We start from the raw sequence: 13,648 nt of genomic DNA, 5'->3' as shown, positions 1-13,648 counted from the left end.
GCATGACTAAAGTCATCAATAATAGTTAAAAAATAATAAGCACCTGATAAAGAAGTAGTTGGGTATCATCCCACACATCACGGTGTACTAAAAGAAAAGGAGTACTTACATTATTTCAATTTAATGGAAACTGAACACGCACTTGTTTTGATCGGTGACAAATATCACATGCAATAACATTATTAGGAATTGAAGATGAACGAAAAAGCTGAGATAAACTATGAAAAAAAGCATGATCAAGATATTGATGCCACAAAATCACACTGGTGGTGTGACAAACTGATAAAACAAGAGAAGCAGCCACCAAATGAAGGTAATGAACTCCATGTCATGTGTCATCCAGTTCAATCGGCCTCCTCGATACTTGATCCTGAATGACATAAAAAGTTGGCAAAAAAGTTACAAAATAATTGGCATCATGGGTAAGCTTTTGAATAGAAATCAAATTACATTAAAAATTAGGAATGTGAAGAATATCATGCAGTATAATGTCAGTACTAAGAGAGACATTCTCAACATATAAAATCGGTAATTGTGTCTCATTTGGCAACTAAACAAAAGAAAAATTAGATGAGGATGGCAAAGATGAATGACTCGAAGTCATATGATTAGAGGATCCAATATTTAAAACCCAATCAATAAGTGTCGGAACAAAAGAAATGTTACCAGCCACACTTTCATTCATCAGTATGTTATCATTGTTTAGAAGAGAAAGAAGTTGCTGGTATTGATCTACAGATAAGCCAGAAAGTGGAGAAGAACCCCCTGCGGCTTGGGCATGATGAGCAGTAGAAACTTCGAAACCATGATTCGATGAAGGCATGCCACTCTTTTTCTGCTGGGACTTCTTAACTTTCCAATAAGATAGGAAGCTTAAGTTTATAACAACGAGATATATCATGTCCTGATTTTTGACAATGCACATAGATGATTCATTTCTTGTCCTTATTCTGTATAGAAGGAACCATATTAGAAGAAGCCAAAGAATTGTTGCCTCGCACATGCAGAGCAGCGGCTTCAATATTTGTTTGATGAGTAGCATGAAGGGCCTGCTATTTCTCATCCTAACAAATCAAGGCATAAATTCAACTCAGATTAGGCAAAGGCTCTTGATTGAGGATCTGTGATGTAATGAAATTGAAGGAGTCACCATGTCCTATAAAAAACTAGTGTATTTTTTCTTTTTTACATTCCTGTACAAACTCTTTTGTTGCACCACATGAACCTTTGGGATAGAGACATATGTAATCAATTCATCCCATAAAGATTTTAACTTTATTAAATAAGAGGAAACAGAGAGACCTTCCTGAGATAATAACCTAAGTTTTCGATGGAGATGATGAATCTGGGGAGCATTCTCTTGAAAAAATCGATCAGCATATAATTTCTTGGCCAAAGAATTAAACAACCAGGACATAACCATGGAGTCGTACTTTGCCTCTGGCTTTGGCAAGCTCCCATCAACAACACATAGTTTATTCTTTGCATGAAGTGCATTAGTCATGGCATGAGCCCAAGTGGAATAATTTTTTCCAGTGAGTGAATAAGAAACCAAACAGTACCTAGATTATCGAAATTGGTGGAGGTAATAGGGAGAGGCTGAATCCATGTTTGGGCGAGATGGTGAACTAGATTCAAATTTCATAATGATTCTGATACTATGTAAAATCTTGTTCGTTCATATGAAATATGTACAAGATGTTTGATATATATATATATATATATATATATATATATATATATATATATATATATATATATATATATATATATATATGGGATACAAACCATTAACTCTAAAATCAATCCTAAAATCAAATAATTTAATAAAAAAATTAATTTAATTTTTCTAAATAAATTATTAACTTAATCACTTCTAATAAGTTATAGCCATATATACACAAGATCATAAATAGATAAGATTTGAAATTTGAAATATCACAGTAGATTCTGAATTCACAGAAGAGAAGCAATAGAAAAAAAAGAAAATCAAGGAGGAAAAAGAACCAACTACTGCAGATACAGAGGAAATTGAAACTTGATTGCATTTGCAAAACATAAAGTTGATGCCTTTTTTTTGTTGGCTAAGGGTCATGAAATTATTAGTTGCAGAGATGCAGCCATGTAACTCCATGCTCGTAGGCAGCTCAGGGAACTCAATGATTATGGAAGAAAGTTTCAGTAATTAACGTAGCTTGAATGTCTTTTGAGTCATTGAAATATTTTTATTTTTGTTCTTTCTGATAGAAGAAATGTTTTTATTTTTGAAATGTAATTTGTATGTGTATGTTACATGAAAGGTACTTTGCATAATTGATCACTTGTACTTTCCTATTTATAAAAATGATTTTTTTTTGAACTATTGGTTGTTTTTTCGATTTTCCTAACCAAATTGCCTTCGAGCTCGTATTATGTCATTCATATAGTTGTGCATATTTATGTAGGACATACATTTATGCTAATCAATGCACATGTTAATGTCTAATATATTTGCTAATGTATTTAAAATTATTAGTTGCATTTGGTGCATGTAAATAAGTAGGTAGACCATCCATTGTGCACACACTTTGATAAATTGGTGCATTATAAATATGATGCACATATTTTATATAACTAGTGCATACATTCATCGATACATGCATATTTCAAAGATAGATATTCTAGACGGTAAAATTTGATCAATGTCTATCTTATATGAGAGTTCAGAGCTCTCTCATGGTGACATGCATCATCATCTTGGATGGGACATGTGTCGCATTTCTGGGCCCTAAACTCTCCTTTCCACAGTGTTGAAAAGAGAGACAATAAAAAATAGATAAAAAATTATTAATAGAGAGAGAAGATATTTCATTTTACACAATGTGAGAGAACTCAGAAGGAGAGAAAGATAAAAAAAGGATACAGAGTGGATGGCCAAATTAATGCTGTTGAGACAAATGAGAGAGGCTGTTAGAAAAAGATAAAAAAATAAAAAAATTATTAACAAAGAAAAAAAATATTTCATCTTATACCGTATGAGAGGAGTCAACGGGAGAAAAAAAAGGATATAGAATAGACAGCCGAATTAATGTCGTTGAGGCAAAAGAGAGAAATTTTTTTTTTTGCTATCTCATATTGTGAGTTTTTTTCTTAATTAATATTAAAAAAAATTATTTATATATATAATTTAATTTTTAATTTATTTATCAAATTGATGTAAAAATGATAAAATATCATTTTGAATGAAGTTTTATCATCGCCACATCACCCTCCATTTTCCACATAGACGACGTCAAAAAAAAAAAAAAAACCAAATAATATGACATTTTTAAAAACACCATCCCAAATGGCGTTTTTAAAAACGCCATACTATTTGACATTTTTTAATTTCTCCCCTCCAAAAAAATGATAAAAAATAGAAAAAAATAAAAAAATTTAAATTTATAAAAAATAAAAATTTTAATTTTGATAAAAATAAAAATTATCATTTCAAATTAGTATCCCCATTTCAAATTATTTTTTTAAAAAAATATCTGAAAAAAATTATTGCAAAAAAAAATTAAAAATACCATAAAAAAAGAATAAAAAAGAAATAGAAATTATAATTCTAATTTTAAAAAAATAAAAATTTTAATTTTAATTCAAATAAAAATCATCATTTCAAATTACAATATCCTTTTCAAATTAATTTTTTAAAAAATATCATAAAAGAAGAAAAAAATGAGAAAAAAATAAAAATTATAATTTTGAATAAATTTTAAAAAATAAAAATTTTAATTTTAATTCAAATAAAAAAGATAATTTTAAATTATTTTTTATTTAAAATTAATTTTTAAAAAAAATCTAAAAAAATCTTAAAAAATTTAAAAAATAAAGAATAACATAAAAAAAGAAAAAATGAGAAAGAAATAAGAAAAAAAATAAAATTTATAATTTTGAATTTTAAAAAATTAAAATTAAAATTTTAATTCAAATAAAAACCATCATTTCAAATTAGTTTCTCCATTTTAAATTAATTTAAAAAAAAAATGTCCAAAAAAATAAAAAATTAAAAAATTAAAAGTGCCATAAAAAAGTAAAAAATTTAAAAAAATAAAAAAATAAAAATTATAATTTTAAATTTAAAAAAATAAAATTTTTAATTTTAATTAAAATAAAAGTCATCATTTCAAATTACTTTCCTCATTTCAAATTAATTTATTTAAAAAATATTCTAAACAAAGAAGTAAAAAATGAAAAAAAAATGAGAAAGAAATAAAAATTTAAATATTAATTCAAATAAAAAATATAAATTTAAATTATTTTTTCATTAAAAATTATTTTTTTAAAAAAAGTATCCCAAAAAAATTATGGGGGTTAAAAAAATAAAAAATATCATAAAAAAAATGATAAAAAAATAAGAAAAAAATAAAAATTATAATTTTAAATTTAAAAAAATAAAAATTTTAATTTTAATTCAAATAAAAACTATCATTTCAAATTACTTTCTCCGTTTCAAATTAATTTTTTTAAAAAAATATGTCAAAAAAATAAAAAATAAAAAAATGCCATAAAATAGTAAAATATTTAAAAAATGAAAAAAATAAAAAATATAATTTTTAATTTAAATAAAATAAAATTTTTAATTTTAATTAAAATAAAAAATTCTATTTCAAAATTACTTTCCCCATTTCAAATTATTTTTTTAAAAAAAATTTCAAATAAAGAAGTAAAAAATGAGAAAAAAATAAAAAATTAAATATTAATTTAAACAAAAAATATAAATTCAAATTATTTTTTCTATTTAAAATTAATTTTTTTAAAAAATATATCCCAAAAAAATTATGGGGTTTAACAAAATAAAAAATATCATAAAAAGAATTGATAAAAAATAAAAAAAATAAAAATTATAATTTTGAATTTAAAAAATAAAAAATTTAATTTTAATTCAAATAAGAAACATCGTTTCAAATTACTTTCTCTATTTTAAATTAATTAAATTTTTTTTTTCATACCGCACCGTACGTAGCAGTTCGTGCCCATACTAGATCGAGATGTACCAATGCTATCCGATTCATCTCATAATTAAATTATCTGATATATTATTATTATTTATGTTATAATTTCTATAGCCCTTTTAGCATAACTTTTTCTCTCCTAATGTTCTGAGACATATTAGAGTATGTGTAACCATATCCACAAAGCATAATATCCGATCACTTGAAATTAAATAATATAAAATAAAATCAACAGTTAATAATATTAAATAGAATAAAAATATCAAGCGTACACAAAATAGTATAATAAAAGTTTCAAAAATACTAAGTATAAATCTAAAAAAGACTAAGTCCCACAAGGACGTCGCGGTGCCTGTGGTCGCTTGGACCTTCTCAGTAAGATCCTCAACGGTTGCTCCTGCTCTTGCTGTGATGGCTCCTCCCCTATATCAGTGGAGGAGGTTTGCTGGTCATGCTGCTCAAGAATAACGGATGCTGTTGGATTATCTACGGACTGAGCGACCCGCTCAACCCTCTCATCTGGATACACGGATGGGCTTGAAAAGAAAGTATCATACTCATGTGGCCAACTGGTACCTGATGATATCATCTGAGGGATGTAGGAAGAAGAAGGCGCTGCCATCTGTGGATCAAAAGGTGGTGGTATCTGTGCAACATCTAGTGATGACATCTACGGAATATGCAGTGATGGCATATGTGGAATATATGGTGACGGTGTATATCTTATATCTGACGCATCGGCTGCTCCATACCAAGGCGCACAGCTATATGGATCAACACCAATCACTACCAATATTCTGAAACTTGTTCTCTCTATCTCACGCAGTATTCGAATCCGTTCGTCCTCATCAGTCGTAGATAAAGTACGACGAACGTCCAACACAAGGCCCGACATAGAATCAGTATACAAAATAAAAATAAAACAGTCAATATACTATAAAATATAAAATAAAAATACAACACAAATAATATAAACTAATTTTCGTAGTCTTACCAAAAGAAACACAGTAGAATTCTAGCCCTCGTATCCAGAAACTGTATACCGAGGCTGTCCAATGACTCGCACTGTAATGCTAAAAAATCAAGCCATGTAGTCATCGGTATATGAACGGCCTCTCAAAATGAGATCACCATGAACAATGTGATCTCAACGTGCATCCCAAATATCGATGTACTCTGCATATCTGATACGTCAGTTAATACGAGCTTTCCCTCGTCGATCAATACGATGAAGTCCCTGACTGGTATCAAACTGCTTTGGGATACCCTGAATTTGACCAAACTGCTGCAGGACACGATCGGAAAGATGCCACTCTACCACATCAAAATAAATAAGTGGCACCTTAGCAGTCCATATGTCATGTCCAACTATATACATCTGCGGCAATATAGTCAATATCTCATCTGTATATGGCTCCCACAAAAACTGATAGAGTTAAAATAAAAAAAAATTAGTAAGCTAAAATTTTAATAGATTATGAATACTGTGAAATAATATTTATAAAAAATTTAAAATTTATCCGTCTATATGTATCAACTAATGTATCCAACTGGCACCTATAAACCCATGCCACTCTCGTCGATACGTGATGAACGTTGAATGCAACGTTCTATCTGTTTCACAATCTACTTATGTTAAATAAATTTTATCGAATTTAAAATAGTAAGTTTCAAATAAAAAAAAATAATATTTTTATACCTATATCTCAATGGTCTGTCTAGTCTGAATGGAACATCAGGATCATGCTGCTCTGATGGCATCTCGAGCAACTGTCGTCGTAATAGACTGATAGTCGGCATACGCTCCCATACCCAAATCTATAAATTTCAAAAAAATCATACATGATATACCCAATGTTTGAAATATAATTGAATATTAAAAATAAAAATTTTTAATTCACATAACTGTAATAATACAAGATAACCACCAATCTCGCTCTGATCAGCATAAGAACCCCGACACATAGCTCTGTACAGACAAGCTAGTACTGCACTGCCCCAACTAAGTCTACGAGCGAAGTCTAAATTCTTCAATAATGGGCAAAAACATCAACTTCATCTTATTCGATGAAGTATCGGATAACAGGATACCACCTAACAATCGCAGCACCTAACCTCTAACATACTGCTGTACCATCTCCTTTGGTGCATCATCCGCAATATGAAAATATCGATAACGATCATCCAAACACTCAATCCTAAGTCGTAAATGATCGAAAAAGTATGCGCCAGGCTCAAACCCTAGCAATCGCAAGTACAAAGCCTGCCACTCTGGAATGGTAAGCGTGGGATCAACTCCGGTAACTGGATCGTCATCAACTGGTAGTCTAGTAAGGAGGTTGACATCCTGTAAAGTGATGGTCGCTATTATTGCTACTATCCTCATCCATCCAATAGTCTTCATCTCCGCTTTCATCTGACTCAAAGCCTAGATTATCAGAATTTATTCCACCGACTACCCAGTCATCATTCTCTATATGAGTGTCGTCTCCCGTACTTACCACTACTTCTAGCAAAGGAGAAGTCACCATAGGATTCTGAATAATTGGACAACTAGGACCGACAGTAGTAGAATATTGTTCTGCATTACGACCTCAACACTATCGGTTTGCACCATAGGAGTTACGAAAGGTGAGGAAGGCCCAACATTATTGTCCGCTTGAGTTAAAAGCCGACTATAGTATCCAAAGCTTGGTATATCTTCCTTTTCAATATATAATTCTAAAAATCGACATTCTGAATATCTCAAAGGAAAGGTCAGCATTTCTTCAATATTTTCATCGTCATCAATTGAAACTAAGATATAATTGCTTTGCATTAACTGCCCCGACAGATTAGGAGATTTTAATTTCAATTTTATTTCATATTTTTCTTTGTCTACAGAAATACTGCTGTATAAATGGTCCAATAATTTTTGACGTGATAATGATGAAGATACTCTAATCATTCGATTTGCAAGGTGACTGTACTGCACACCGGTTTCATCATTCTATATCATGCTATCATAATACAATAGTACACGAACTCGAGTACTGACTATTTTCTCGGAGAAACCTATGACAAAATTAAAATTAAAATATTTAGTATTATTAATTATTTTATCGTTTCAAAAGATTTATATGATAAATGCATCATATCATCAACAAATAGGTACAGATAGATCCTATCTCATTCGAGAATTACATTAATTCTACAGGTTAATTACATTAATCAAATGATACGTAAAACAGACCGAAAGAAATTTCGACAATATTTTTTCTTAGTTCTTCCCACACGATTGAAAATGTGTGAGGAGAACTAAAAAAAAATACTGTTCGAAATTTCTCTCGAACCCTCCGCATATCATTCGAATAATGTTATTACCTATAGAATTAAATGTAATTCCCAAACTGTCCAAACTAGATAATCAATTGACCAATGTATATATTTTATGGTATCCGTACAAAAATATATAATCAAATATATATTTTATATGGATATCGTAGAATGTCCTACATTGGTCAACTGACAGGTCTACATTTTTATGAAATGCAATATATTTAAAAATTTTTAAATTAGGATCGAATCGAATTTTAAAATAAATCTGAATCTAATGAGATAAAAATAAAAAATAAAAAATAATGAGATAAAAATAAAAATTAAAAAGATTGAAATAGAAGAGTGCCGCAGGGCTGCACGGGCCCGCTATCGGAGAGCCGTCGCTGCGGATCGAAAGAGAAGGGCGTCGCAGGGCCGCACGAGCCCGCCACCGGAGGGCCGTCGGTGCCCGCCGCTGGGGCCCGCCATCGGGGCCCGCTGCTGTGGCCCGTCGTCGGGGCTCGTCGCGGCCCGTCACCGAGCTCGCCATCGGAGGGCCGCCGCCGCGGATCAAAAGAGAAGGGCGCCGTAGGGCCGCATGGGCCCACCACTGGAGGGTCATCGGGGCCCTCCCCATCGTTGGGGGGCCGTCGTCGGGGCCCGCCATGGGGAGCCACCCCAGGGCCACCGTCGGGCAGTGTGGGCCCGTCGCCGGCCCTCTGTCGCCGGTGGCCAAGGAAAAAGAGGGAGAGAGAGAGGAAGAGGGAGAGAAGAGGGGGCCGACCAAGGGAAGGGGAGGGCCGGGGGCTGCCGTCGGGGAGCACGGGCCCATCGTCGGCCGTTTGTTGCCGGCGGCCAAGGAAAAAGAGGGAGAGAGAGAGGAAGAGGGAGAGAGAGAGAGGAAGAGGGAGAGAAGAGGGGGCCGGCCAAGGGAAGGGGAGGGCCAGGGCCCGCCGTTGGGGCGTGCGGGCTCGCCGCCGGCCGTCTGTCACCGGCGGCCAAGGAAAAAGAAGGAGAGAGAGAGGAAGAGGGAGAGGAGGAGGCCCGCCAAGGAAAGGGGAGGGCCGAGGCCCGCCGCTGGGGCGTGCTGGCCCGTCGTCGGCCCTCTGTCACCGACGGCCAAGGAAAAAGAGGGAGAGAGAGAGAGGAAGAGGGAGAGAAGAGGGAGAGAGAGAAGAAGAGGAAAAAGAGAAGAGGGAGCTCACCACCGTCGGGAGCTCGCCGCCGTGCTGTCGGAGAGGAGAAAACGCTGGAGAAACACCGGAGAAGAGGGAGAAGAGGGAGAGAGGGGTTTTCTTTTTTTAGAATTTATGCTTCAAAAACACCAAAGGAAAACGCCATTCCTCTTTGGCATTTTCTTCCATTTTTTTCTTTTTTTCCTTTTTTTATGATTTTTTAATTTTTTTTAATTTTTTTCTTATTTTTATATGATTTTTTAATAAATTAAATTAATTTATAATGGGTATAGTAATTTGACATGATAATTTTTTATTTGAATTAAATTTATTTTTTTAATTAATAATTACAAATTTTATTTTTTATCATTTTTTATTTGAATTATAATTATAATTTTTAATTTTTTAAAATTAAAATTATAAATTTTATTTTTAAATTAGAATTATAATTTTTATTTTTTTCAATTCAATTCTTTTCCCTTTTTTCTTTTTTATGATATTTTTTATTTTTTACACCAATTTTTATTCTTTTTTTTAGATTTTTTTAAAAAAATAATTTGAAATGGAGAAAGTAATTTGAAATGATATTTTTTATTTTAATTAAAGTTAAAATTTTTATTTTTTTTAAATTTTAATTTATAATTTTTATTTTTTTCACTTTTTTATGGCATTTTTTCTTTTATTTTTTTGAATTAAAATTAAAATTTTAATTTTTTTATAATTTAAAATTATAATTTTATTTTTTTCCATTTTTACCATTTTTTTATGTTTTTATAAAATTTTTTAAGGTATTTTTTCATTTATTTGAAATATTTTTTAAATAAATTAATTTGAAATGGGGAAAATAATTTGAAATGATGTCTTTTATTTTAATTAAAATTAAAAATTTTATTTCTTTTAAATGTAAAATTATAATTTTTTATTTTTTTCTATTTTTTTAAATTTTTGACTTTTTTATGGCACTTTTATTTTTTTATTTTTTGAATATCTTTTTTTTAAAAAAATTAATTTGAAATGGAAAAATTAATTTGAAATGATGGTTTTTATTTGCATTAAAATTAAAATTTTAATTTTTTAAAATTCAAAATTATAATTTTTATTTTTTTCTCATTTTTTTATGGTATTCTTTATTTTTTAATTTTTTAAGATTTTTTTTAAATATTTTTTAAAAAAATTAATTTTAAATGGAAAAAATAATTTAAAATTATCTTTTTTATTTTAATTAAAATTAAAATTTTTATTTTTTAAAATTCATTCAAAATTATAATTTTTATTTTTTTCATTTTTTCTTCTTTTATGATATTTTTTTAAAAAAAATTAATTTGAAAAGGAGGTTGTAATTTGAAATGATGATTTTTATTTGAATTAAAATTTTTATTTTTTTAAAATTTAGAATTGTAATTTCTATTTCTTTTTTATTCTTTTTTTATCGTATTTTTAATTTTTTATTTACAACAATTTTTTCAGATATTTTTTTTAAAAGATAATTTAAAATGGAGATACTAATTTGAAATGATAATTTTTATTTTTATCAAAATTAAAATTTTTATTTTTTATAAATTTAATTTTTTTATTTTTTATTTTTTTTCTATTTTTTTTCATTTTCTTTTGGGAAAAAAATTAAAAAACGCTAAATAGTATGGTATTTTTAAAAACGTCATATTATTTGATATTTTTAAAAATTTTTTTGACGTCGTCTATGTGAAAAATAGGGGGTGACGTGGCAATGATAAAACGCCATTCAAAATGATGTTTTATCATTTTTGCATCAATCTGATAAATAAGTTAAAAATTAAATTATTTATATAAATATTTTTTATATTAATTAGAAAAAAAACTCTCATACTGCCGTATCTGCATCTTTTCTCCTGACATTGCTACGTCACGATTCAATTGCATCTCTTGTATTTGCTTGTGAGGATAGGAAGAGAACTCAGATAGAAAAAGAAGAAAAAAATCCGCATGGAGTTGGAAAGGACACAGTGCCTTATCTCTTAATTAGGAGGAAGAATGATGAAGAAAAGAAATTTTGAAGCCTTTTAATGAAGTAGGGTTTTGAAAGGGAAAACAAAAAAGAGAGAAGGATGAAATGGATTGTCAAATCTGTGTCATTTCTCCCTCTTTCTGTTGTATGGTGATATATATATATATATATATATTGAATATTACAGAGGATGCTTCAAAACAATGAAAAAAAAGCAGCATTGGGAGAACTCAAGGGGAAAAGGTAAGGATAGCATGATTTTTTTTTAAATTAATTTTTTTCTTTCTCCTGATTGCTGTTTTTTGGCTATTTGATCAATTTACATAGGAAGTGGTTAGAAGAATTGAAGTTAGAGAGCTGAGAACTGAAAGGAAAAGGTGAGAACTATGTAGGGAAAGGTGAGCTTTCCATTTTCCTCCCTTTTTTAATATTTGATCTTTTTCCCATCACCTCATTACTTTAGTTAGAGAGCTGAGAACTGAGAGGAAAAGGTGGGAACTATGTAGGGAAAGGTGAGCTTTCCATTTTCCTCCCTTTTTTAATATTTGATTTTTTCCCACCACCTCATTACTTTAGTTGAAAACCATCGAGTTTTGGATTTTTTAGGCCATCATATTAGAAACCATATTTGGTTTCTCATCATGGATGCAAGAGGGATGCTATCTCATTGTAAATAGCCTTCCACTCCTTAATTTAAGAATATCATTTGAGGGAGGGAGGGACAATAGGTTCCAACGGTGTTTTGGCCACCCTGCACAATGTGCACAAAAAAAAAAAAAAAAAAAAAAAAGAAAAGAATACCACATGGTTATTGCTAAGATTCAACAATTTTTTATTATTGAAATTAAAAGAAGAAAAAAAAGGATTACGGCACAATTATTACTGAGATTCAGCAGCCTTTCAGTATTGAAATCGAGAGGAAGAAGAGGAAAAAAAGAGAATAGGGATAGTTTCCAATGTTGAAACTGAAAGATCGGTGAATAAGCATTGTCGGATCGGGCAAATAGATTTAGGTTAACGGGTTGAAAGATTTAAATTATTGGATTTTGGGTTAATAGGTTTGCAGAGGTAAGTTATTTGATATCAAGCTAGCAGGTTTATAGGATCCAGATAACCAGGTTGGCGAGCAGTGTTATTAGGTTGTAGATAGTTGGGTTTATGGATCATGGATGTGGGTTGGTTCAGTTAGGGTTGGGTCCAATTTGAGTTTTGGTTATATTTAAATTAGGTTTGGGTTGGGTCAGATCCACGTTCAAGTTGGGGTTTGGGTTTGGGTTAAGTTTGAGTTAGGTTTGGGTTAGAAATAGAATTCAAATTTAGGTTAGGGTTTGGGTTTGGATTAGGTCAAATAGGCATTTAGGTTTGGATTTGGGCTGGGCTTGGGTTAGATTTAGAGTTTGCATTTTTCTCCTTAGGGAAATTTAAAAATTAATGAGTTTTATATATCTTTATCTACTTATTATTTTTTTTACTTTTATAAAATAATTGTAAATTTTTTGTTTTTCAAGAAAATGTCAATTGTTATATTGTACTGATTATTACTACAGGGTTTGTTAAGTCCAAGTATAAATTAACTTTTTTATTTGAAAATAGATTACTTAATTTGTTCTTCATCTATAAAGAAAAAAATTGTTATTATATTTATTATTGTTTTACAAGTTATGAAATGATATTCAAATATATATGTTCTTTTTCAGTTAGAATAATATTAATCATTAAAAAAAATTATTCTGACCTACTATTAAATTTTAATCATTAAAAAAATTATTCTAACCTACTATTAAATTACCGAACTTATAATTTATCAAAATTGCAGAGATGGATTTGATTATGTTTTTTTGGAAAATTTTGCAACAAGAGGTCATTGCTTAGTGCAATTCAATAACAATCTTTTATTCGATATATTTTATCAGTTATTTATAATTTAAAAAAAAATTATTTTAATTTGGGTACATAGAGAAACACCAGAATCACCACCTGGAAAAGGAGTTCGTATCAGGTAATTTGTAATTTACGATTTCTTTTGTTTATACTGCAATTATAACATTGCTTTATTTAAATATACTATCAATTGAACAATATATTGACCAAAAATATTTTCTATTTTTCAGTACAAGTGCAAAAGAAATCTTTGAAATAAGCTGAAACTTATGTAAGTATTCAAAAATAGAACTGCATGATATATGAATTTTGATCAAAAATAATATATTTCAAAT

The sequence above is a fragment of the Elaeis guineensis genome, chromosome 10 (assembly GCF_000442705.2).
Source record: "Elaeis guineensis isolate ETL-2024a chromosome 10, EG11, whole genome shotgun sequence".
NCBI lineage: Eukaryota > Viridiplantae > Streptophyta > Magnoliopsida > Arecales > Arecaceae > Elaeis > Elaeis guineensis.
Note: the sequence above shows the minus strand (reverse complement) of the source record.